Source organism: Pseudorasbora parva, chromosome 12 (genome assembly GCF_024679245.1).
Source record: "Pseudorasbora parva isolate DD20220531a chromosome 12, ASM2467924v1, whole genome shotgun sequence".
NCBI lineage: Eukaryota > Metazoa > Chordata > Actinopteri > Cypriniformes > Gobionidae > Pseudorasbora > Pseudorasbora parva.
The window spans coordinates 40,472,303-40,495,407 of record NC_090183.1 but is presented as its reverse complement, the minus strand read 5'-3'; the positions used below and the strand labels follow the sequence as shown (position 1 = coordinate 40,495,407).

The window sequence follows — 23,105 nt, the reverse complement described above, 5'->3', positions numbered from 1 at the left end:
TATATATATATATATATATATATAGTATGTTAACTCCTTGCAGAATCTGTGAAAATGTATTTTTTTTTTATTAAAATAAGAGAGATCATACAAAATGCATGTTATTTTTCAGTACTGTCCTTAATAAGATATTTTACATAAAGGATGTTTACATATAGTCCACAAGACAAAACTATATAGCTGAATTTATTAAAAAGGACCCTGTTCAGAAGTGTATGAACCCTTGATTCTTAACGCCATGTGTCGTTCCCTGGATGATCCGCAGCTGTTTTTGTGATGTTGTTCTTGAGTCACATGTTTGTCCTGAGCAGTTAAACTACCCACTGTTCTTCAGAAAATTCCTCCAGGTCCTGCCTATTCTTCAGTTTTCCTGCATCTTTTGCATATTTGAAGCTTTTCCAGTGACTGTATCCATCTTTTCACACTGAGGATGATTGAGGGACTCGAACAAAGAGGTTCAAATATTCACTGATGCTCCAGAAGGAATTACGATTGCAAATGTTTTGAATCTGAAGATCAAGGTAAATTATGCTTAATTTGTCTTTTGGGAAATAAATATCTTATGTTGCTTCTGAAGAGCAGGACTAAAAAAAAAGAGAGACATTTAAACAAAATGAGAAAAATGTGGCCCTTTTCATCCTGTTTAAACGTTTTTACCCCCTGGCTCTTAATGCATTGTTTTTCCTTCTGGACCATCATTGAATGTTTGAAACTTTAAGAAAAATATAAGTGTGTGTATGCATGCTTTTTACAAATATATACCTTATAAATGTAATATTAAATGATGCTGTTGTAGTTCAGACATCTAGAGGGCGCTTAATGATAGGTCCTTTACATGCAATCTGCAAGCAATCACATTACCACATGGCACAATCTGATTGACCTCTGCTCGTCCTGCAGCCAATGAGCTTCTGCTCAATATTTAAACAGTCGTTTAATGTTCGCTCTAGCAGTTTGAAGCACTTTCAGAGTTCATCTGAAACCCTCCACCTTCCCCAGCTCCACCTGCCTTGATCTACTACGGGATTTATGTATGTCTATATTTGCAGCAGTATATCTTACATGGTCACAGCATATTACTAGTCGACTTAAATGCTCTGCCATGATGCTTTTAAACTTGACGTTGATAGGGCTGTACTAGAATAATCGAATATTCGAATATTCGTTCGGTGAGGTGGCATTCGATTTTCAGTTTTGAGATTCGAATATTCGTTTTTTTTTTTTTTAACACGTGACTTCCGTCGCGGACTCATTCTCACTCATGCTTGAACCACCCGTTGGCGAACGTAGTGATTTATTTCATCTCATACTGAATAGTTACAAATTGCCCAAGACCTCAGCTGTTTGGTAGCACTTTAAATTAAGTGAGGATGACAAGACAAAGGTAGTGTGTCAAATATGCGATTTGAAACTGGCCTACCACAACAGCACCACAAGTTTGAAAAATCACAAGTAAGTAGCATGTGCCAAAAAAAAAAAAAACTGCTTTTATGCGCTTAATTTGCTATGATAAATAGGCTAATTGCAAATACGACACTATTTAAAAACATACAGCAGCACAGGCTAATAATAATTTGTTTATAGGTACATCCACAGGTATCGCAGCCATCAACATGCTCAACAAAACCCAAACCTTCACAGCAGATCCGAAAACCGTTAACAGAGAAAAGAAAGAGAGAGATTACAGATGCCATAGTAGAGTTTGTCGCTATGGATATGAGCCCCGTTAATGTAGTTGAAGCCGAAGGCTTCAGAAAATTAATGAAGATAATGGAGCCAGACTACACTACACTGTGTTTTGTATCACTTGTGCACTGTCTGTTTTCGGAGCATAAACCTGCCCGTGTAATGCGTACCGGAAACTGTTCTATTTAAACGATTATTAAATGTTTATTAAAATTTAAAGAATGGTTGCCACCTGATCATATTGCACCAAATGCAACACTGCACTCCACTGGGTCTGCTGCAACACATTTACGATGCCGAAGAGTGAAACGTGAAGTCGTGAAAGATGATACAAATGCAAACCGACACTATTATTATATATTTAGCCCCACCCACCGAAGCTTCGAATATTCGATATTGATTGCCACCTAAGCTTCGAAGCTCAAAAAATGGCATTCGAAACAGCCCTAGACGTTGACTTGTTACCTATAGAGGGCACAACAGGATAAGAAATCTATGCAGTTTCCAACCACTAAAATGACAAATAAATGCATACTCTGAGAGCGCTCCACAAGATATGTTTGATTATACCATCTGAATGCTCAACATTGATCGGGTGAATGCACATTTTAAACGAATGCGCTGCTGCATTGTAGCACACGTGCAGATTGCATACACACACAAACATTCAGTAGCACAGAAATGTATCGTCAACCCTGTTCTGTGATTTATCAATAAAATTGCTTACAAACTGAAAAGTTCTAGCACATATTTCTTAGTAACTAAAACCCACAGCTTTACTATTAGTTAGGGGTGTAGCAGTACACGTATTCGTGCCGAACCTTTTTGTTATAGGACTTCCAGTACGCTGCACGTGTGTACCGACCGATTCCGGTTAACAGTCGGCTTGTTTTAAGCACGGAGCACACTTCAATCCGAGTCCCCACATGAACATATCAAGTATTCAGTCCATTTTATCACAAAATTCAAATGATAAATGCCATTTTGACGCTCTTTAATGTGACGTGACTGATCAATGTAGGCGCGGCGTCAGTTCAAACGGGGACGCGGCGCGCGAGTGAACGCAATCATCTCTTCCTAAAGAATAAACATGAATTAATATCTCTTAAGGTATGTTGAGGATACATTACATTTACGCATTTGGCAGACGCTTTTATCCAAAGCGACTTACATTGCTTTCAAGATACACATTTTACATTTTTGTCAATTCTTGCTTTCCCTGGGAATCGAACCCATGACCTTGGCGTTGCTAGCGCCATGCTCTACTGTTTGAGCTACAGGAAAGCTATTACATTTCATTACAACTTTTTACAACATTACAACTTACTGAAATGCATCGTATGTCGTGTAATCGCTCAATCTGTGTTTTAACCGCGGAAAGACAAAACATCTCGAGAACATTTACCTCAGGCAAGTCATTTAGTGTCAACAGCTGTTAGTTCATTAGAGAAACTAACTCTTTCATTATATTAACCTATATATTCACTATATTAGCCTATATATTCACTATATTAGCCTATATATTCATTATACTAGCCTATATATTTACTATATTAGCCTATATATTCACTATATTAGCCTATATATTCATTATACTAGCCTATATATTTACTATATTAGCCTATATATTCACTATATTAGCCTATATATTCATTATACTAGCCTATATATTTACTATACTAGCCTATATATTCATTATACTAGCCTATATATTCATTATACTAGCCTATATATTTACTATACTAGCCTATATATTCATTATATTAGCCTATATATTTACTATATTAGCCTATATATTTACTATATTAGCCTATATATTCATTATACTAGCCTATATATTTACTATATTAGCCTATATATTCACTATATTAGCCTATATATTCATTATACTAGCCTATATATTTACTATACTAGCCTATATATTCATTATACTAGCCTATATATTTACTATATTAGCCTATATGTTCACTATATTAGCCTATATATTCATTATACTAGCCTATATATTTACTATATTAGCCTATATATTCACTATATTAGCCTATATATTCATTATACTAGCCTATATATTTACTATACTAGCCTATATATTCATTATATTAGCCTATATATTTACTATATTAGCCTATATATTCATTATACTAGCCTATATATTTACTATATTAGCCTATATATTCACTATATTAGCCTATATATTCATTATACTAGCCTATATATTTACTATACTAGCCTATATATTCATTATATTAGCCTATATATTTACTATATTAGCCTATATATTCATTATACTAGCCTATATATTTACTATATTAGCCTATATATTCACTATATTAGCCTATATTCGTTATATTCTACTGAACCATGTCTTGTTTATTTAATGTAGCCTATTTTTATAAAAAACAAATCAATGTCATGATTTGACAGCCATGTGTAAATTATTTCAACAATGAGTTGGAGAAAAAAACCCATTGTAATTAGATTTATAAGTTAAAAAATTGGCTCATGTGAAGTTTATGAGTGTTGATTATTATATCTAAAAATAAATAACTGAACTGAGGCTAGTTGAGCTCTGTTGTTAACCTTTAATATTACAATGTGTAGCCTAAGCAAGGACTCCCTATATTTACAGCATTATTTTTAAGACATTTTTAGTTATAATTAAATTAATTTAAAGGACAGACGCATTTTTTTTCAGTAAACCACTGTTGAATAAAAATAAATAAAAAGCAATTTTGTAAAACGGCTGAACCGAAATTGTACCGAACCGTGATTTCAAAAGCGAGGTACGTAGCGAACCGTCAGATTTGTGTACCGTTACACCCCTACTATTAGTAGAGAAACGCTGCCTGGTAAAATGAATTCACATGCAATTGCTCTTTCACTGTCAATAATGAATTCATATAAATGTAATCTTTACTGTGCTACTTTATCTGTATCTGATTTAAAACAAGCAGAAATCTGTGAGAAATATAACGACCTAAAGATAAAAAAAATTATAAGCTGTTATGTAGGAGCAATAGCCTTGTGGGCAGCGCTGTGTCATATGCCAAAGCTGTGCACAACAACCCGTGTTCAGTCTCAGTTTGAGGTTCAGACTTATTTGTTCATCAATGACATCATCAGCGACTAGTCACCGTCGACAACTCAGCACTACTCGGCTTGCTTTACTTTGGCTTGATTTGCTTTTTCACTGCAGTTTAGTACCGCTTTAATTGTAACAAAACAAAAAAAGATTAAAGACTGATCGATATAGTTGTGCTGCCACCTCATCTACTGACCAGGGTGCAGCCATTTCTTTTTTCAAGTTGCGTGTGACGGTTGTTTAATGGTTGTGACTCAGCGCAGTAAAAAGTCACGCCTGAAAAATCCTCTCCCCCCTATTGACGGAAATGAGAGGGCACGGGGAAGATATGATGGAGGATGTTTCAGCCGAGACTTTTTACTGCGCCGAGTCGAAGTACTCTCAGAAGTGCTATTCTGCCATACATTATAGTTCTCCTTTAATCCGCTTAGAAAAGCACCACGTTTTATTTTATGTCACCATACTTGATCGTTCAACTATTCGTGTAACTGTATTTAAATAGAGGAACCGTGGAGGTGTTTGGTCGCTTCTAACTTGATCTCTGTTTGGTACCATAGTGAATGAACTGGGCTTAGTGGGCTAAGCTAAATGCTATCAGATCGTCACCGCGCGTCAGAGAGATTAAGAGCACACACTGAGACGAGAGAGGTATGTATCAACTCGTCTTAGTTAAGGGAATAACAGTTTAATATGAAAAAGCGGTGGAGTATCCCTTTAAAACAAGTCTTAAGTCTTTCAAATTTACATATACATTAGCAGTGGCAAGCCTATTCTTGTAATAATCACCAGAAGCAGCGTAGCAGAACTTGTCGAAGTTTAAATTTAACACAAAACAGCAGTATTTAATTTTTTATATTTAATTCATTTATAAGCAGCATTTTATTTTATAAATGCCACCTTTAAAAAATATATTTAGCTAAATGCTGCTTAAAATGTTTTGAGTTTACTATATTGTCTAGTGCTACTGGTGTTGTTTCATATACTGATCAATTTAAGATTGTTTAAAGCTGTCACTCTCTAATTGAGATGTTGTTTTTGTGCCTGATGAATACTCTGATTGCACATTTAGTGAAGTGAGTAGGCTATGGTGTTATGACCCTGCTTGTATATATTTATAGATGACAACAATGCGGATCTTTATTGTGACCAGCTGGGAAAGCGCTTGTTTACTGCCATCCAAGAGATCCTGCTTGTCATTCGCTTATCTTCATCTATCCGTAATTACAACCAGGGTCGTAACACTACCCCTCGGATTACAGCTAAAAAGTCAACAAGTGCTTTACTCCCCGAAGCAAGCGAGGTTTAAGTGCATTTCTGCTGAAGACAATGCCCTCTGAAATAAAGATAAATATTTCGAGAATTTGTCAGAGCTGACAAATAGGAAAATCCTGAAGTAATTTGCCACGTTAATGCCTTTTTGTCATATTTCGGAACATGGCTTACTCATTTGGTATTCAGCTCCTCCAGCTGCATGCTATCTGACAGTGATAATGGTAAAATGGCAAATTCCCCAAGGATATTAGATAGACATGCATACACTCACACACACATACTGGAGGAGAGGCAGTAAAATGAGTGATGTTTGAAAGCTTATGGCTGCGCAACGTGGGTGTTTTCTCTTTGTCTTTCCCACGGGGGATGCTCTTGTTGTGTTGCGGGGGTAGCTTCGGCTCTTGGATGATTGAAAAGCACCATCTTAGTCCATAAAAAAAACAAGCTCTTTCACTTTCCCTCCCGTCAGGATATGCATACCAGTGGCTTTCCAGTGTCTTTGGCTTCTGAGCCGTAGTGTGTACAGTCGCTGTCTTGATTCCCTTTCGGAAGAGCTTAAAATGGCTGCAGGCACTTTGCTTCCTCCTGCTCCGAGGAAGCCTTTCACATTTGTCACTGACAAACGGATTCGGCAGCACTTGTTGCGCTCTGGAAAAAAGGGACAATATAATGGATAGCATGCCAGAGATATCCAAGCATAAACACTCAGCAGGATTCCAAACAAGGTTGACCACTGACTGTGTTAACTATGTGCTGTGAAACATCGGTAAGGCAACAGTCTGAAGCCTCTCGCATATGCAATTTATAACGATTACATGGGCAAATGTCAGGGAAACGCTCTAGCTGTTAGATAACCCTGAATAAAATTATTGTGCCATGGCTTCAGTGTAAAGTTAGACCATTATATGCTTATTCATATATTTGAAGCAATAAAATTCATTTTATGTTTATGAAGTATAGTTTAAAGGTAAATTGTCATTTTTGTGCCCCAAAACCGTTGGTCAGACAAACTTCAGATGCCTAAAAGGTGCCGTGCTTTGGTGCCTGATCCGCTTGTCAGCCTACAATGGGTGCTCAAAGCAAGGGGTCAAGGTTTGTTTGGTTAACATGATCCCATTAGCTTCTGTGGTAAATGCTGCAACTACACCATCTGGTTTTAAAAGGCATCTTTCTGAATGACTAGATACATTTTGATGTCACACTATATAGGGTAAGTAGTCACAATAGAGCCATTAAACAGTCTTTTAGAGGTTTTTCAGCAATGCATTTAGAGAGTAAAATGATTATGAAACGTGTAACAATTCATGAAAATGCAAAAATGTAAATGCTAACGTTAAAAGGGCTTCTTACACATGACAGTTAACATCCTCATATATGGATGAATTTGCAGACTGCACTATTAAATGGTTAGTTCACCCAACAATGAGAATTATCCCATGATTTACTCACCCTCAAGTCATCTTGTGTATATGACATTCTTCTTTCAGACAAACACATTCAGAGTTATATTAAAAATGTCCTAGCTTTGTAATGGCAGTGAATGCCGTTCATGCCGTGTTTGAAGTCCATAAAAGTGCATCTACACTCTAAAAAATGCTGGGTTAAAAACAACCCAAGTTGGGTTGAAAATGCACTGACCCAACAATTGGGTTGTTTTAACCCAATGGTTGAGTTGTTCTTACCCAGCAATTGGGTTGTCTTAAGCAACATTTAACCCAACCACTGGGTTAAAACAACTCAACCACTGGGTTAAAACAACTCAACCATTGGGTTAAAACAACTCAATTGTTGGGTCGGTGCATTTTCAACCCAACTTGGGTTGTTTTTAACCCAGCATTTTTTAGAGCGTTTCCATCCTATAACTACTCTACATAGCTCCGGGGGGTTAATAAAGGCCTTCTGAAGTGAAGTGGTGCGTTAGTGTAAGAGAAATATCCATATTTAAAACTTTATAGACTAAAGTCGAGTTGCACTAAAAGAGTAACCCTTGACCCTTGAACTCTTCACGCATGCGTACACTGTAAAAAAAAAAAAATCAGGTCTCCAATTGAAAAATTTCAAGTGGCTCACTGATCACATCTAAATTTTTCAGTTGGCCGAATTTAATTTCTGTGAATTAAATTGCATCAATTCACAGAATTTTAATTCAGCCATCTGAAAAAATTTGATGTGATCAGTCACTAAATTTTTTTCAATTGGAGACATTTTTTACAGTGTACTGACAAACGTAGAAGTGCAGAGGATGGAGCAAAACAAAACACCGGTTCATGAATTGGAACAATCATTTTTAAAGAGGAATGTTGAAGAAGAGGGGCCTGAGTAAGTTTTGTAAGTGTTTTTTGGAGGGCTCTTAAAAGCATGAAATCAAGTTATATTTTTCCTGTCACAGCTCAGGATGGTCACTAGTGAGGGGTGTGTGTCATTTTTTTGTGGTGGCATCAGACATCATGATGTCAGCTTCATGTCAGGTTTCATATCTGCTGTAGAAATCGAAGGAAATGCTGGTGGATATCTTTCTCCAGGTATTATAGATGTTGCTACCAGTGACGCACTTAACCTTTAAATAGTACTAAATGAGAGTTCCATTTATAAGATCTCTTCTAAGGGATTAGGAACACCTATTTGGCCATATGTTGTTATCAGAGAATTGATTTAGTCAAATGATATTTCCTTCTTGGGTTTGTTCGCATCTTGTAGCTGATTATCTTGGTGCCTGGGAGAAACAAGATAGAAATTCCGCTCTAGCCAAGTTGCATCACGCTTGTGGATTACATTGTGCATATACTGCACAAATACAAAGAGGCTGTCAGGGGAAGTTCTGCATCAGCTTTCTGAGAGTACAATGAAACCAGGAAAAAATAAAAAATGGAAATAAAATGAATCTTTCTATTCAGGTCAGTTGCAAATGTGTCACGGATGTCATTTGATTTAAAAAATGAGACATTTTTCTACATTTAGTTTTGTAATTCTCAGTTTTTCTTTTTTCTTTTTTAAGCTTTTGTCCGTTTGGATATTTCTGGCTCTTGCAACGGCTGAAATTAAGTGGACACCCAAAAGATGCTGTGGGTGGCATTTTCTTTATCTTACTTTTCCAGAGAATAAAAGCTATAGAATACAGTTAACAGTTTAGTTTTTTTTTTTTTTTTTTTTTTTTTTTTTGTTAAGGTTGCGAGCATTTATGCTGCATGAATCTGCTAGTCCACACTTTTGAATTTATCATACTTTATAAGCACTTTTTAAGAGCTTCTTCTATGGTTAAGTTGTCGAATATCTTCAAATTCAGGGATGTCATGCATCCATTTTTTTTCTCTCAAGAGGGCACCAGTGGGAGTTTTGGCTCACTGAGGTGGCCTAGGTGACATCATTAAAATCACATCTTAAACACTTACTCGGTTGTTTTATAAAGATGTGTTTGTCTAAATAATTTGTGTTAGCTTGCAAGGGATAACCTTTACACCCTTTATGATGACGGAAGGAAATGCAAAAGACAGGCTGTGGAAAGTATTCAATTAGAGCACATTTAGAAAATGTGTGTGATTTCTGCCTGTGCAGTTTAGACAATTACGTTATCTACACTGTAAAAATATAAAAATGGAAAATGTACTGCTCATTTTCTGCCAGTACATTATCAAGTAATTGTGCGGAAATTTCAGTTAACCCTTAAAACACAAACTAATGCAATGTGTAATTCAAAATACAGGTAAAACACCTGTAAACAACCAGTACGGTACATTTCTAAATCTTCTATTTATACAGTAGATTGTGCCCTATTTTTATGGACTTATTTTACAGTGTAGAATAATGTTCTAACCAAATTGTAAATATATATAGTTGAAGTAAATATGCGAATCTATTTAAAGGCACAATATGTAAGATATTTAGATTAAAATATCCACACACACACACAGAAAACACTACCCACAATATTATATATTTTGTTGACTTGTGTACTTACATTATCCCAAATGTTTCCAAGAATGTGTAAATCCAGAGAAATAAGCAATTCTAACCAGGACACGGACTGTGTCTGCGCATCGCCTATCAATGACATGATACCCGTGTTACCCTCTTTCCGGTTTTATTTTGTAGAAACAATGGAAACCAAAGACACTTTAAAGGTTGGGTAACTTTTATTTCAAAACCGTTTTACAAAACTTACACTCGGGTCTCGGACTCGGGTCGAGTCCAATAACAAACTTGTAGCCAATCAGCAGGTAAGGGGCGTGTCTACTAATGATGGTGAAGAGAGCGCTCAGTGCACGTCATTATTCAAAACACACGACACACATGACGAACATTAGCCGAGAACTAATACATACTGTTTTTGCTTGAATATGCTCGTGTGTCATGTTCGCTTGTTCGTCTATTTGCGATCGTATTGTGGATCGCTTCAGAGATGATAAAGACCCGCTCATTTCCACACCGTATGGAGCATCTAAATCTCCTGACTGTCTGCTACAAGTGTCAGCTTACAAAATGTGTCCGACAAGTAAGATACTATACTCCTAATATATGTTTGTTTTCTATTTTTATGATCTATATAACCCTAAATAGATAGAAATAATCCCTAACCCTAAAAAATAAATTAAAATAATCCCGTCACAATTGTAATATGTCGTTAGTTGGACGGTCATGCTCGTGTACTATCGAGTTGTCATGAGAACGGTTTCTGTTTTTGTGATGGAAGGGGTGACTTTTTCATTAAATAATTGACATGGATTAGTAACACAGATTCTGCCATAGTCGTTGCCTGGGTTACGTATGTGTGGGGCGGAGCTTTCAAAATAGGGGCGAGACCCTTTTGGGGGTAGGGGCGTGTTTGTTTTGGTGATTTGAAATATCAACAACGGTTACCAGAAAGCACTTACCCTACCTTTTAATATATTATGTGTTTTATTAGACAGATGAGCAACTGTTTGGAGACATTCATCGACAGAAGACATTGTTATATAGTGCAACATAGTTAGTCTTATTGTTTAAATCTATTATAAGTATATATATATTAATGGCTATTATCGATCTAGCTCACTGCAGTGTGAACAATTGTCTCATAGTAGCTGCTGAACGAATGCACAGAGTAGTATTATAACATAACTTTCAGTTCACTCAAATATATGTAATATGATAAAACATTTGACCTCACATTACCTCACATACGCATGAGCGGAAGAAGCAGAAGAATTCGTCTCTTATTCTCTATCGCTCCAGCGACCTCATTCAATACTACAGTAACGTTAATAAATCTTGACTACATTAGCTCATTTAATGAATATGATTTGATTTCTGCCTGAGTCCTGTCTGATTCTTTTCCACCGGCTGTAGAGGTGAAGGCAACAACTCCCATGATTCCCCAAAAGCAAGGCGTCATCAAGCTACGTCTTTTTTTGGAATAAGCGACATCTAGCGGCGAAAAATTTCAAAATATTCTTGGCTTCTGTTCGAATTTACAACTAAAATAAACTAAACAGGCCTCTTGGATGATTCCTGAAATAATTGTTAAATGTTGTGCAGCCGCTTTAATAACTCAGCCCATTTAATAATTGAATAACTCTGGCTGGTGTTGGCATGCTCAGAATAGAAGATCCATCCTGAAACTTGGCAGCATTATTTTAAACTCCTCATACTCTTCTTTTTTTAGGATCTGATCCACAATAGACGGTACAATAGCAGAAGAGCAACTGGGAGCAGTTGAGAGCCTGCGGGCAGGAGAGGATGCGAGAAACTACCAAACAGTAGCACAAGGTCAGGAGATGTCAAATTATCAGCAGTGTTCATACATGGTATCCAGGTCCACTGACAGTAAAACTTAGGTCAAAATTGCAGTATTAAACTAATCATTTAAACCTACGGTGGCCTCCAAAAGTTAACTTTTTTGGACACCTAAGCTTTACTTAAAAAGGACAGCAAAGTATCAAACCAAGCAGCATTTGCTCAAGCTAGCAAAAGCTAGAGCTTTTCTCAGAATGTAGAAAGACATTTTTGAAATAATTTTTTGAACCAGCTTTTCTCATGGTGATGTTTTTTTTGGACGTATCAGTTCCCCACAGGTTCACACAGTCATTTTAGGCGAGTAACAAGGTGTAGTTCATGACTTGTTATTACCTGGTCCGAACCAGAGTAGTACATACGCATAACCTCAATTTTATTTTTATATTTTGGGTTTTTGAACCTTTTCGTTTTGTTTTCAAAGGATGGTATAATGCATTACCAAGTAATTCATTAAATTACATTAAATAACTTGAAACAGTAAAGTAAAGAATTACTTTCCCCCTGTAATTTAATGACAGTTACTTCTGATGTGTTACTCCGTGTTTCTGGACTTGCGAAAAGCCTTTGACACGGTAAACCACCGTGTCCTCCTGTCTAAGCTTTCTAAGTATAATCTGTCTATGGAGACATTGCATTCGATACAATCATATCTTTCAAATCGGATGCAATGTGTGAGGGTAAAAAAATGCAGTGTCCTCCTTGAAGTCCTGAAAAACTGGGGTCCCGCAAGGATCAATTCTGGGACCATTGTTGTTCAGCATATTATCAATGATCTACCAGCGTAGAGATCATCATGTACGCAGATGATACCGTCATCTATGTACATGAGCGGGATATGGAGCAAGTGGCCACTATATTGTCCTCAGCCATGGACGAAATAAGTAATTGGCTGAAATCTTCTTGCTGAACACTAAAAATTGAAAAAAACTGTTGGAAAGTATTTCACTAAGTCCAGTAAAGTTACAGATTTGCCGAACATTTATTTTAATGCACAAAAAAATAACATCGTGACAGAGATAAAATATCTAGGTGTCCATTTGGACCAAACTCAACAAAAAATTAAACGAATGTCCACGTCCAATTCTAATATAATATCTCTATTTTTAGACATATTAGGAATAGTTTGACAATTGAAGCATCTTTTATGTATTTTAATGCCATGATCTCTCCACACATCACCTACTGTTTGTCCTGCTACACTCAAACCGCTTAGATCGGTCTATAATCAGGCGTTTAAGGTACTTGACAGAAAAGATCCTCGCTATCATCATTGTAATATTCTTAGTAAATACAAAATATTAAGTTTTGACTCCTGAATTCGATATACAAATTTAAGAACTGTTTTCAAAATTGTTAATAATATTGCTCCACCTTCAATGAAAGAATTCATAAAGCTTTATTCTGAACTAACGAGCAGAACATCACGCTCCACTGCTCACAGAAATTGTGCTATCCCGAAAAGATCCTCTGCCTTTGCACAGCTTTTTTATTTAAAACCATTAAACAATAAAAATCAACTCCCAAACAGACTAAAGTTGTCTGTAGATCAGAATAATTTCTCTCGAAGCTTAAAGAAGCACATACTTGATAACCAGTTGTGTCAGCATCAGCACATTTACATTTTATAAGTGTAAAATGTTTTTGACTATGTAGGATATATTTTAGGTTGTGATGGTTTTTTGATTAGTGTTTTTTCTAATATTGTATGTATTTGTTAGTGCTACAGAAAGTCGTAGTAATGTAATGTTTTAATATTGTGTGCACCTGCCCGGGGACTGCAGATGGAAACTAGCATTAGCGAATTCTGGTACAAAACATCTTTTCATAAGATTTATGTATTTTGTACATTGTCCCTCAAAAATAAACTAATACATTTTTTTTTTTAAAGTCTATTAAATACCGTATAGATCATAGAACAATTCTATATAAAACTATAGTGGATTTAACATCAAATTTAACATCTAATGATAAAATGTATGTTTTTAATGTAACCTCCTATTAAATTGGTCAGTTCAGGAATAATTGATGCACTTTTATATTATTATAAGTTTTGATAAAAATGTACTTAAAGTCCTCATGTCTAATATATTTTATAATGCATTATATATTTTCAAAGTAATTGTGATCCGTGTTAAAGGTGTAAAAGTATTTTTGACACAGAAATACTCCATCAGACGTCCAACATTAGTTTTTGAAACTTTGTCTATGTTTAGGATGGGAATCCAAGTCTTTAACCGTGTAAAAAGATCAGTATGCATGAAACAGCATTTCACCCCCCCTTTAATATGGATTATAATATTTGCAGATTCTGAAATTGGTTTCTACAGGTCTGTTTAATGAATATATAAGCAATGTATTATAACTCTGGTTACAATTATTCATGAGAGCAAACAATGCATTATAAGGTGCATTACAAGGCATAATTAATGCATTAAAAATACTTTCATAATGCATTATACATGCATGGCTTTAAGTGTTAGCGAAGTTTCATGTCATTACTTGTATTGTTTAACTAGTTGAGGTTGATATAAACTAGTTGAGATTAAAAAAGTAATCAGTGCTATCAGTTGATAAAAAATAAAATAAAATAATTAATCATAATTTTATTTTTTATAGTTTTTATTTCGTTTTTATATTTTTTATACATGTAGTGTTCAAATATACAGAAATTGAATTATCAAAAAGTCTGCACTTCATAAATTAGAAATCCTTATTAAAGCAAAACATTTCTCTGCTACCTTTGTTCTTTGATTAACTTTAATGACAGACATCATTAGTCTGCCACGACTGTCATGTCACGCACATTTCATTTTTTTGTTTTTTTAACTCTTTAAGTTCAAGATGTCCTTTAACTCATTTAAGACCAAAAGTTTTATTGTCGTTCAAGTGCAAAATCAAGCCTGATTCTGACGCAAATGCTTGCTAGTAGCCTATACGCTGAGTTTAATTTATTTTTGTGACACGCTCCACAAACTTTACAGAAAGGAAACTGGAATGGCAGAAAGTGGAATTCTTCATTTTACAAAAAGCACAATAATTCATTTTTTTGTGGATGTACAATAAAATTCAATTGATGTATTACTCATATATGTATGACCATATATGACGGAATATATTAAGTTCTTCCGCTGTTATGAGACATTCATTTCTTAGAATATATCTTAGAAAAGGACATTCATACATTTTTAAGTGTAGCTTAAGGTCCAAATAGCTTTTGAGACCACTGTAGTTTTCTAGAATTTGTATTGGTTTCTCTGCTACTTTTAATAATTTACGCTGTGGTCATGCTAGGCTTTGAGAAGACAAAATTACTTGTACCTGTAATGCTGTGAATCATGCAGCTTGCTCAAATAAATAACCCAATGTTTTCACAGTACCACAGATGTAGTATTACACATCTGTAAGACACCCTGCAAGATTAATGCACTTAGCTATAAAAACTTTGAAGGTTATGCTGCACAGAATACTAAACAGATGAGCAAAAGGATCATTAAAGATGATTAAATATCTATCGATTTCTGCATGCTGTATTTAACGCAGATGACAGTGACGGCTTAAAGCAAGAGTCACCGGGTGTAACTGCAGTCAAATTTTAGGAATCCAGCCATGCTCCCATTGTTCCAGCCCTGCCATTTCAGCACATTTGGGCCATTTCTGAGGCTTGCATTCATCCCCAAACATTTCTCCAGGCTTTTAGAAGACTTGTAAAGGTCCCGAGAAGAGAGCAAGAGAGCGAGTGTGAGAGAGAGAGAGAGAGAGAGAGAGAGAGAGAGAGAGAGATAGAGAGAGAGAGATAGAGAGAGAGAGAGAGAGTGCCCTCCTCCTCCTCCCCCTTCCCGGTATACTCCCAACAATCACATGCTTGTCAGAGTGTCAGCTGGCATTATAGTAACCCCCTCATACGGGCCTGTAGGAGCAAGACAGCCGGGGAACTGGAGCGAAACGGAGGCAGTCACTGGCACAGCTAGAGTGCGAGCAGTCGTCTCCAGAGGCCCGACCTTTGATAGCCTCAGAGGTCTTGAGGAACCGGCCCTGCGTGGGCGACCACACCATAGTACAGGAAAATCTCTGTCACCAATAATGTGCGGCATAACGGCTGATGGGAGTTGAAGGTTTGGACAGCGCAAGGTGCAGATTCTAAATCCCTTTGACTAGAAACAGAACAAGACTTGATTTCAATGAACTTGTCATCAAAATTTAATTAGTTTTCGGATTTCTTAGCAAGGATGCATAATACCACCGCTTCACCTTGGCAGTAGCTTTCATTTTTAAGCATTTTTACTGGCTTATGAAATATTAGCAACATATATAATATTGCATTATATAAATTAAACAATATACAGCACAAAAATGTTTTATCTATTATTTATAGATAAAATTGATACAATTGTAGAATTGTATTTAACCAAAGACATGCCCCAATTTAACAGAGCTGCACTGCTCTCTCCTGAAGAAGTTGCAAAAAGCCTGCGATAAATAACTCAACCCCCCTAAGTTGTTATGTCCGACCCAGGAGCTGGGTTACGCAAAAACTACCCAACCACGGGTTGTAATGATTGACCCAGGATCTAGGTTATGCTAAAACTACCCAAACACTGGGTTGTTACATCTGACACAGGATCTGGGTTACACAAAAACTTTCCCAAATACTGGGTTGTTACGTCTGACCCAGGAGCTGGGTTACGCAAAAACTACCCAAACACTGTGTTGTTATGTCTGAACCAGGATCTGAGTTTCGCAAAAACTACCCAAACACTGGGTTGTTACGTCTGACCCAGGAACTGGGTAATGCAAAAACCACCCAAATACTGGGTTGTTACATCTGACACAGGATCTGGGTTACACAAAAAATTTCCCAAACACTGGGTTGTTATGTCTGACCCAGGAGCTGGGTAATGCAAAAACTACCCAAACACTGGGTTGTTTCCCAGGCGCTGGGTTACGCAAAAACTACCCAAACACTGGGTTGTTACGTCTGACCCAGGAGCTGGGTTTCGCGAAAAACTACCCAAACACTGGGTTGTTACATCTGACCCAGGGTCAGGGTTGCGCAAAATCTTCCCAAACACTGGGTTGTTACCCTGGAGCTGGGTTACGCAAAAACTACCCAAACACTGGGTTGTTATGTCTGACCCAGGAGCTGAGTTACACAAAAACTACCCAAACACTGGGTTGTTATGTCTGACCCAGGAGCTGAGTTACACAAAAACTACCCAAACATGGGGTTGGGTTATGCAAAAACTTTTTTTCCGTTACTTCTGTAATAATTTCAATTACTGTAAAACAGAAATAATAATACTGTGCGGTTGAAAAGCTGCTCATATACCTATACATGACAGCTGCTCGCTCTGGGTGAACAACAGCACCAACACAGATTTGAATATTTTTGCTTATGCACAAAAGCACTTAAATATAGTTTTTCCTCCGAAACCTCACATTATTTCCATCACAACAGTTGTGCAAACAAATGCAAAGTTTCTCAGGGAAAGTAATGGAAGCATTGAAATGTAATTTCCCCTCCCATCCTTTGCCTCCTCCCCCTCCCCCCCCACACACACACCCACACCCCCTCTCATCATGTCCTTTTCCCATATGGGGGTGAGTAAATGTCATCTTTGGTTGAACTATCTCATTTAATTTGAACAGCTCAGTAAGAGGGGCATTGGTCAGCTCCAATGTGCCTCAACCCCCCCTCCCCCTCAAAAAGCCTTTCTCATCTCTGTCACATTTCCCCTGACAAGGTGATGATGTTCCGAGTTACACCTCTCACTGTTCATCTGGACTCACGGCTTCCTCAGGGGTGGTTCTCTGAATGAAGCGCTGGGGAGTCTGGAAGATTAAAAACAGCAACTGAAAATCCTGGCAGGATTGGGCTGCGAGGCTGCGAGGCTTTGACACACATGCTCTTGCTGGGGAGACTTTTCCTTTTTCCTGTTCCCTTATTTATATTGTGTAAACCCTATTCAATTCCTGGAACATGTTTAGAAAGGCCTGAGGTGTGAATTTGTATGGAATAAACCCTTGGTGATGTCAAGCTGCCAAAGGCTTAGCTGGAGTCTTTTGACTGGTTTCACCATTGCCAAAATTATTATTTTTATGAGAAAAATCTCTCGTTGTGTGTGAGATCTCTTGTTGATGAGTAGAAAGTTAAAAATAACAGCTTTTATTTGAAAACATTTTTTGTATGTGACAATACAAAGTCTTTACTGTCACTTTTGATCAATTCAATGCATTCATAAAGAAAATATCATAAACCTGATATAAATGCAAGGTCCTCATTAATATAGTGAAGCAAACGTGTCTGTGATGACGTGTCTCTACTCCCTAAAAATCTTGCATTTTAAAATATTTTTGAAATGATAAAATATGTACAACTGATCACTCAAATCAGCTTTAAATTCAAGCAATACATCAATTCCATAAATAAATAAATCAATCAAATGTTGCTACTTCACACTGGCATATATGGACCACCGTTGACACCGCAGCAAGTCGCATCTGTTGTGCACAGTTTATGAAACAACTCAAAACTCTTCATTTTATTCATTATTTTCTTGTTCTACTTTTTCTTTTTAAACTGTTCTCTTGCTTTGGACTCTACGGTGTTCTTTAAAGATTTTTTTCTCATTGTTCTCAATACACAAGTGAAAACTTTCTTCATGTATTGTTATATAGTGTATGCACTTTTAAGTGTTTTTAAACTTATTTTTTCCCTTTAAATACCATTTCCCCTTCACTATACAGTACATGTCTTTACGGTCCTACAGAATACATTTTTATGATATGTTTAAAAACCTCATACATGAGAGACAAGACGCTTTTTTTCCTTTAGCTTTTTGAGTATAGTCTGCCTTATCAGTTTTGGGCTACAGTCAGAATCGTATGGAAATTTGAGACGATTCATTTGACAGCGTCAGTTCACATAACACGCATGGCTACACATAACACTCTATTACAACCTTGCACATTCTAATATATATATATATATATATATATATATATATATATATATATATATATATATATATATATATATATATATATATATATAAAAATGTATATAAAATTGCTCATATTTTATTTATTTTTAGCCCTTATATCATATATGCATCACGGGAGAAAAAATACATCAAAACAGATAGACCTTCACATCTGCATGCATTGTGTTCCGTGATGGAAACATTTTAATATTTTTTTAAATTAAACGTATTTTATCTTGCTTTGGCTATTTTTATTGCTAATATGTACATTTGGCAAATTAATGTACTATTTTTTTATATTTTTGGTATAATAGTCAATGTTTTTCAACATTTTTCAGGTACACTAACTTCTGAAAATAAATGGTGATTATTTATCCTATAATAGCAAATGTAATTAATTAAATGACACCATTTGAAAATGCTCATTTCACTCCTATACTCCTATAATGTTATTTTTAAAGGCTCCTACTTTTTGGAGGTCTCCAACGACATGCATCAAAGGTAAAAATAATATACAATGATTCCCAAATGACTCGATGGATGAATCAGTGGGTGCTTCTCAATATCCCTCCTCGTTTCCTCGCTCCTTCGTCCTCCATCCTATGACCCGGAAACTGATGAGGTCCAGCCATCTTGTAGGACATCTCAACAGATATCTCTAAGGTGTCCCAAATGGCACACTTCATGTGCACTTTCGCTCTTATGGACATACAATGGCGGCTGTGTGGTCTCAGAATGGTGCTCTCGAGCGCCCCCTTTGAGGTTGATATGCGCCCTCGATACACACTTCTGCTGAGCCCGTACTGGTGCGAGTTACGCAGCGGACTAAGAGGCAGGAGGCTGTTCTAATTTTATGGCATCTTACCTGAGCATTCCACTTGCAAATATTTTCATAATAATATAGAAATGAAAGAACATGATCAGCGTGATTGATATTAAAAACGGTAAGCAGCACTGCTTTCTTATGGTTTGTATACCTGCTGTCTTTAAGTTTTGTTTTAGTGAATGACGATAATATAGACGAATAAGTCTGCGTTACACGCAGGCGCGTGCTAGATGACATTTGGCTGTTGTTCTCTTGGTGTGTTCAAACACAGTTTTTTTCCCCTAGCAAATGCGATGTGATGCAAGTCTTTCATCAGTGTTAGTCCTGTGACTCGGTTTGGTGTGTCCCTATACCTTAAAAGTAGCCCAAGTTGGCAACACTGGTTTGAGGGCTGGTAAAGTTTTTCACAGACGGACAATGTACAACGGCCATTTTGCATATGTCTTTTCTAGTGACGTAGAGCCTTCACAGTGAGATTCGAAATACAAATGACTTATATAGGCGGTTCACACTTGATTCTTTCTTTTGGGAGACAATATTATGTATCATGCACTTTGGACTTTACAGCCTTTACATTTGCCAACAGTTATATTACGCACTGCATTAAAAAGGGAATATTTGGAAAACCATAATGGGGCACTTTAAATTAACATTTCAGCGGTGATCTATTTTGCTTGCATCTAATAAAGATTTTGAATATAGCTTAAATTTTGTTACATATATACACAAGGTCCTTGAGGGCGAAATTTTTATATATATATATATATATATATATATATATATATATATATATATATATATATATATATATATATATATATATATATATATATATATATATATATATAATATTTCTCTCTTCATATTCTCTATATTCTCTCTTCAAGGACCTTGTGCAAATAAGATTTCAGAGAATATTGCTCTTATACGACGCTCATTTTTCCTCTCGTCCATCACTCTCTAATGCAGTAGATTGATATGGTATGAAGACTCTGGATATCTATCATATCTGATAGAAAAATCGATGTATTCCCGTGGACAGTTGACACATTAAATGTTGATAAATCCCTGACATATCTCTAAACCGAGGAAGCATGCTCTTTTTCTCCTTTACACTTTAAAGGGTTAGTTCACCCAAAAATTAAAATTAGCCCATGATTTACTCACCCTCAAGTCCTCCTAAGTGTATATGACATTCTTCTTTCAGACTAATAAAATTGGAGTTACATATTTAAAAAGTCCTGACTCTTCCAAGCTTTATAATGACTGTTCTTGTTCTGTTTTTGAGTTCATCTATCCATCATATAACTGCTCCACGCGGCTCCGGGGGTTAATAAAGGCCTTCTGAAGCGAAAACAGAAAAACAATCACTGCCATCATAAAGTGTGAATTAGCCAGGACTTTTTTAATATAACTCCGATTTTAAAGAAGAATGTCATATACACCTAGGATGACATGAGGGTAAATCATTTTGGGGTGAACTATCCCATTAAGTCCACATGGTGGGAACTGCATAATAAGATCAAAGAAAATCAATGAATATTGCATATGTTTGTTGGGAAGTTTGCTTCAAAAAAAAGTACAAAGCGCATTGGCCTTTTTTTCCTGCACTGCAACCATTGAGATCAATGGCTCAAATGACATCAGAATGAAATTCACTCACATCAGAGACATGAGCACATACATCATTTTCATTGTAAATGTTTGTGGATGAGAGAGCATAATTTAGGTTTGTGCACCATTTCTGACAAACCGCCATGAAATGCTGACATGTCTACCATTCATACCCATCTCCATGACAACCAGAGACCTGAGCCTAGCATTGTGATCCATCACCCTGATATATCCCCTCATTTCACTGAAATATAAGGCCCATATACTGGAGCAACGCACATAAAATGAATTATGCATCCAATGGACCGTAAGGACCTAACGTATACAATGAACAGCGAGTTGAATTCGGTACCTGAATACAGTATCTTTCAGCATCGAGACTGATATGAAATGAAAAAGCTATGAGCAGAGAAATTATCTAAACAGCCGGGGTTTGAAGGCACTTCAAAAAACAAGAAGAAAACAAAGCACTCGTCAAGAAAACAAAGATGGTTTGCAGCGAAATCCCTCTGAATTAGTACATTTCGCATCGACAGACTTATTATTCATGGCTTGTAAGAGGGTTTAGCTGCTGATAAAAATGAGAGCACTGTCAATTCTTCTTCACATGAGGCCATTTCCACAGAGGCGACACTCCAGACATTAAACTAGACCAAACGGGTTTATCTGACAATTTAGTCCCTTGATTAGTCATTCATTAGACATGTTATACGATTCCTTGAGGGTTTTTTTCCAGAGTAACAATTCCCATAAGGGGTTCTGGAGTCATATTTTAATTAGCAGCTGATTAAGTAGAAAATTGTGGCATCTGAAAAGGGAATAATGAAAGACATGCGAGGTAAAGGTTTGTGGCAGAGGGCAGGTTATGGATGGAGCCGCGAAGCGAAATCCAGATGCTAAAATGGTTCCGCATCAAAGCTTTTACATCAGGATATCACGATGAGTTGTTTAATGTAGGAGAAGGGACAAAATCAAGGTCCAACCTATAATGGAATGGTTCGTTAAGATGATAAGAACAATGATTTTGGAAGGGGGACTCGAGTGTGAGGCTGATTGGGTTGTGGAAGCACGTTGATTGAGGCAATCAGACCTGATACAACAGTGAAAACCTTCTTGTCCTTTTTTTTGTAGGCCGTATTTTCTGAGCAACCTTGGATGAAAGATCGGCTGAAACATGGCTGACCTCTAGACGATCCCTTTGTCGTTTGCGTCAACATGTTGTGAAGTTCTGTAGAGACCGAGCCATTTTATTTCAACTGTTTAGATTAGTGCACTGATAGTGCCAGATTTCTCCTCCTCTTTGACATGCCACTTTGCTTTCACCGTTTGAAATAAAGACACAAAGTCTGTAGACGTTTTGAGTGTGATAAGATCTGTAAACCTGACAAGCAATGTAAGCTCATCTATATATAGTCTCCACAGCTGTGATGGTGCAAATGACAGATGACAGCTGCTTCTATATTCAGAAACACCAGCCAGGATGCTGACGAAGGTCCCAAAACAGTGACTAACAGCTACTAATTATAAATAAACACTTTTAATTAATAATATAATAATGTATATCAGTGCTGTTTTAGTTTGGAATGATTCAGTTATTGTTGTATTTATTTAACTCTTTCCCTGCCAGTGGGAGAAGCGTCTGGGCAGTGAGTGCCCAGTTCTGTTGTGTTGCTTTGTGTGTTACTTGCTAATAGGAGGACTCGTTTCGGTTTTGTACTTGTTTATAATTTATAATGTCATAGTAAATTGTGTTTGAATTATAATGGTGGTTTTAAAAAAACAGCCTGTCAAAAGCTGTCCTATTGAACCATAGTTTTGTTCAGAAGACCTGCGACTCTACCGAGGAACTAAGGATCTTTTCCTTTCTTCCTCCACC

At 36.6% G+C, this 23,105-nt stretch overlaps 1 protein-coding gene across 4 annotated transcripts in view; it reads left to right on the top strand.

The window, feature by feature from the left end:
* Positions 1–23,105, top strand: part of grm4 (glutamate receptor, metabotropic 4) — a 266,396-nt gene that overhangs the window by 56,294 nt on the left and 186,997 nt on the right. Inside the window, exon 2 of one of the 4 annotated variants that reach the window (XM_067460284.1) lies at positions 11,679–11,782. The exons of the other annotated variants lie outside the window; for them this stretch is intronic. The gene's annotated coding sequence lies outside the window, so the exon portion shown is untranslated. The remainder of the gene's footprint in view (positions 1–11,678; positions 11,783–23,105) is intronic. 4 annotated transcript variants of the gene reach the window in all.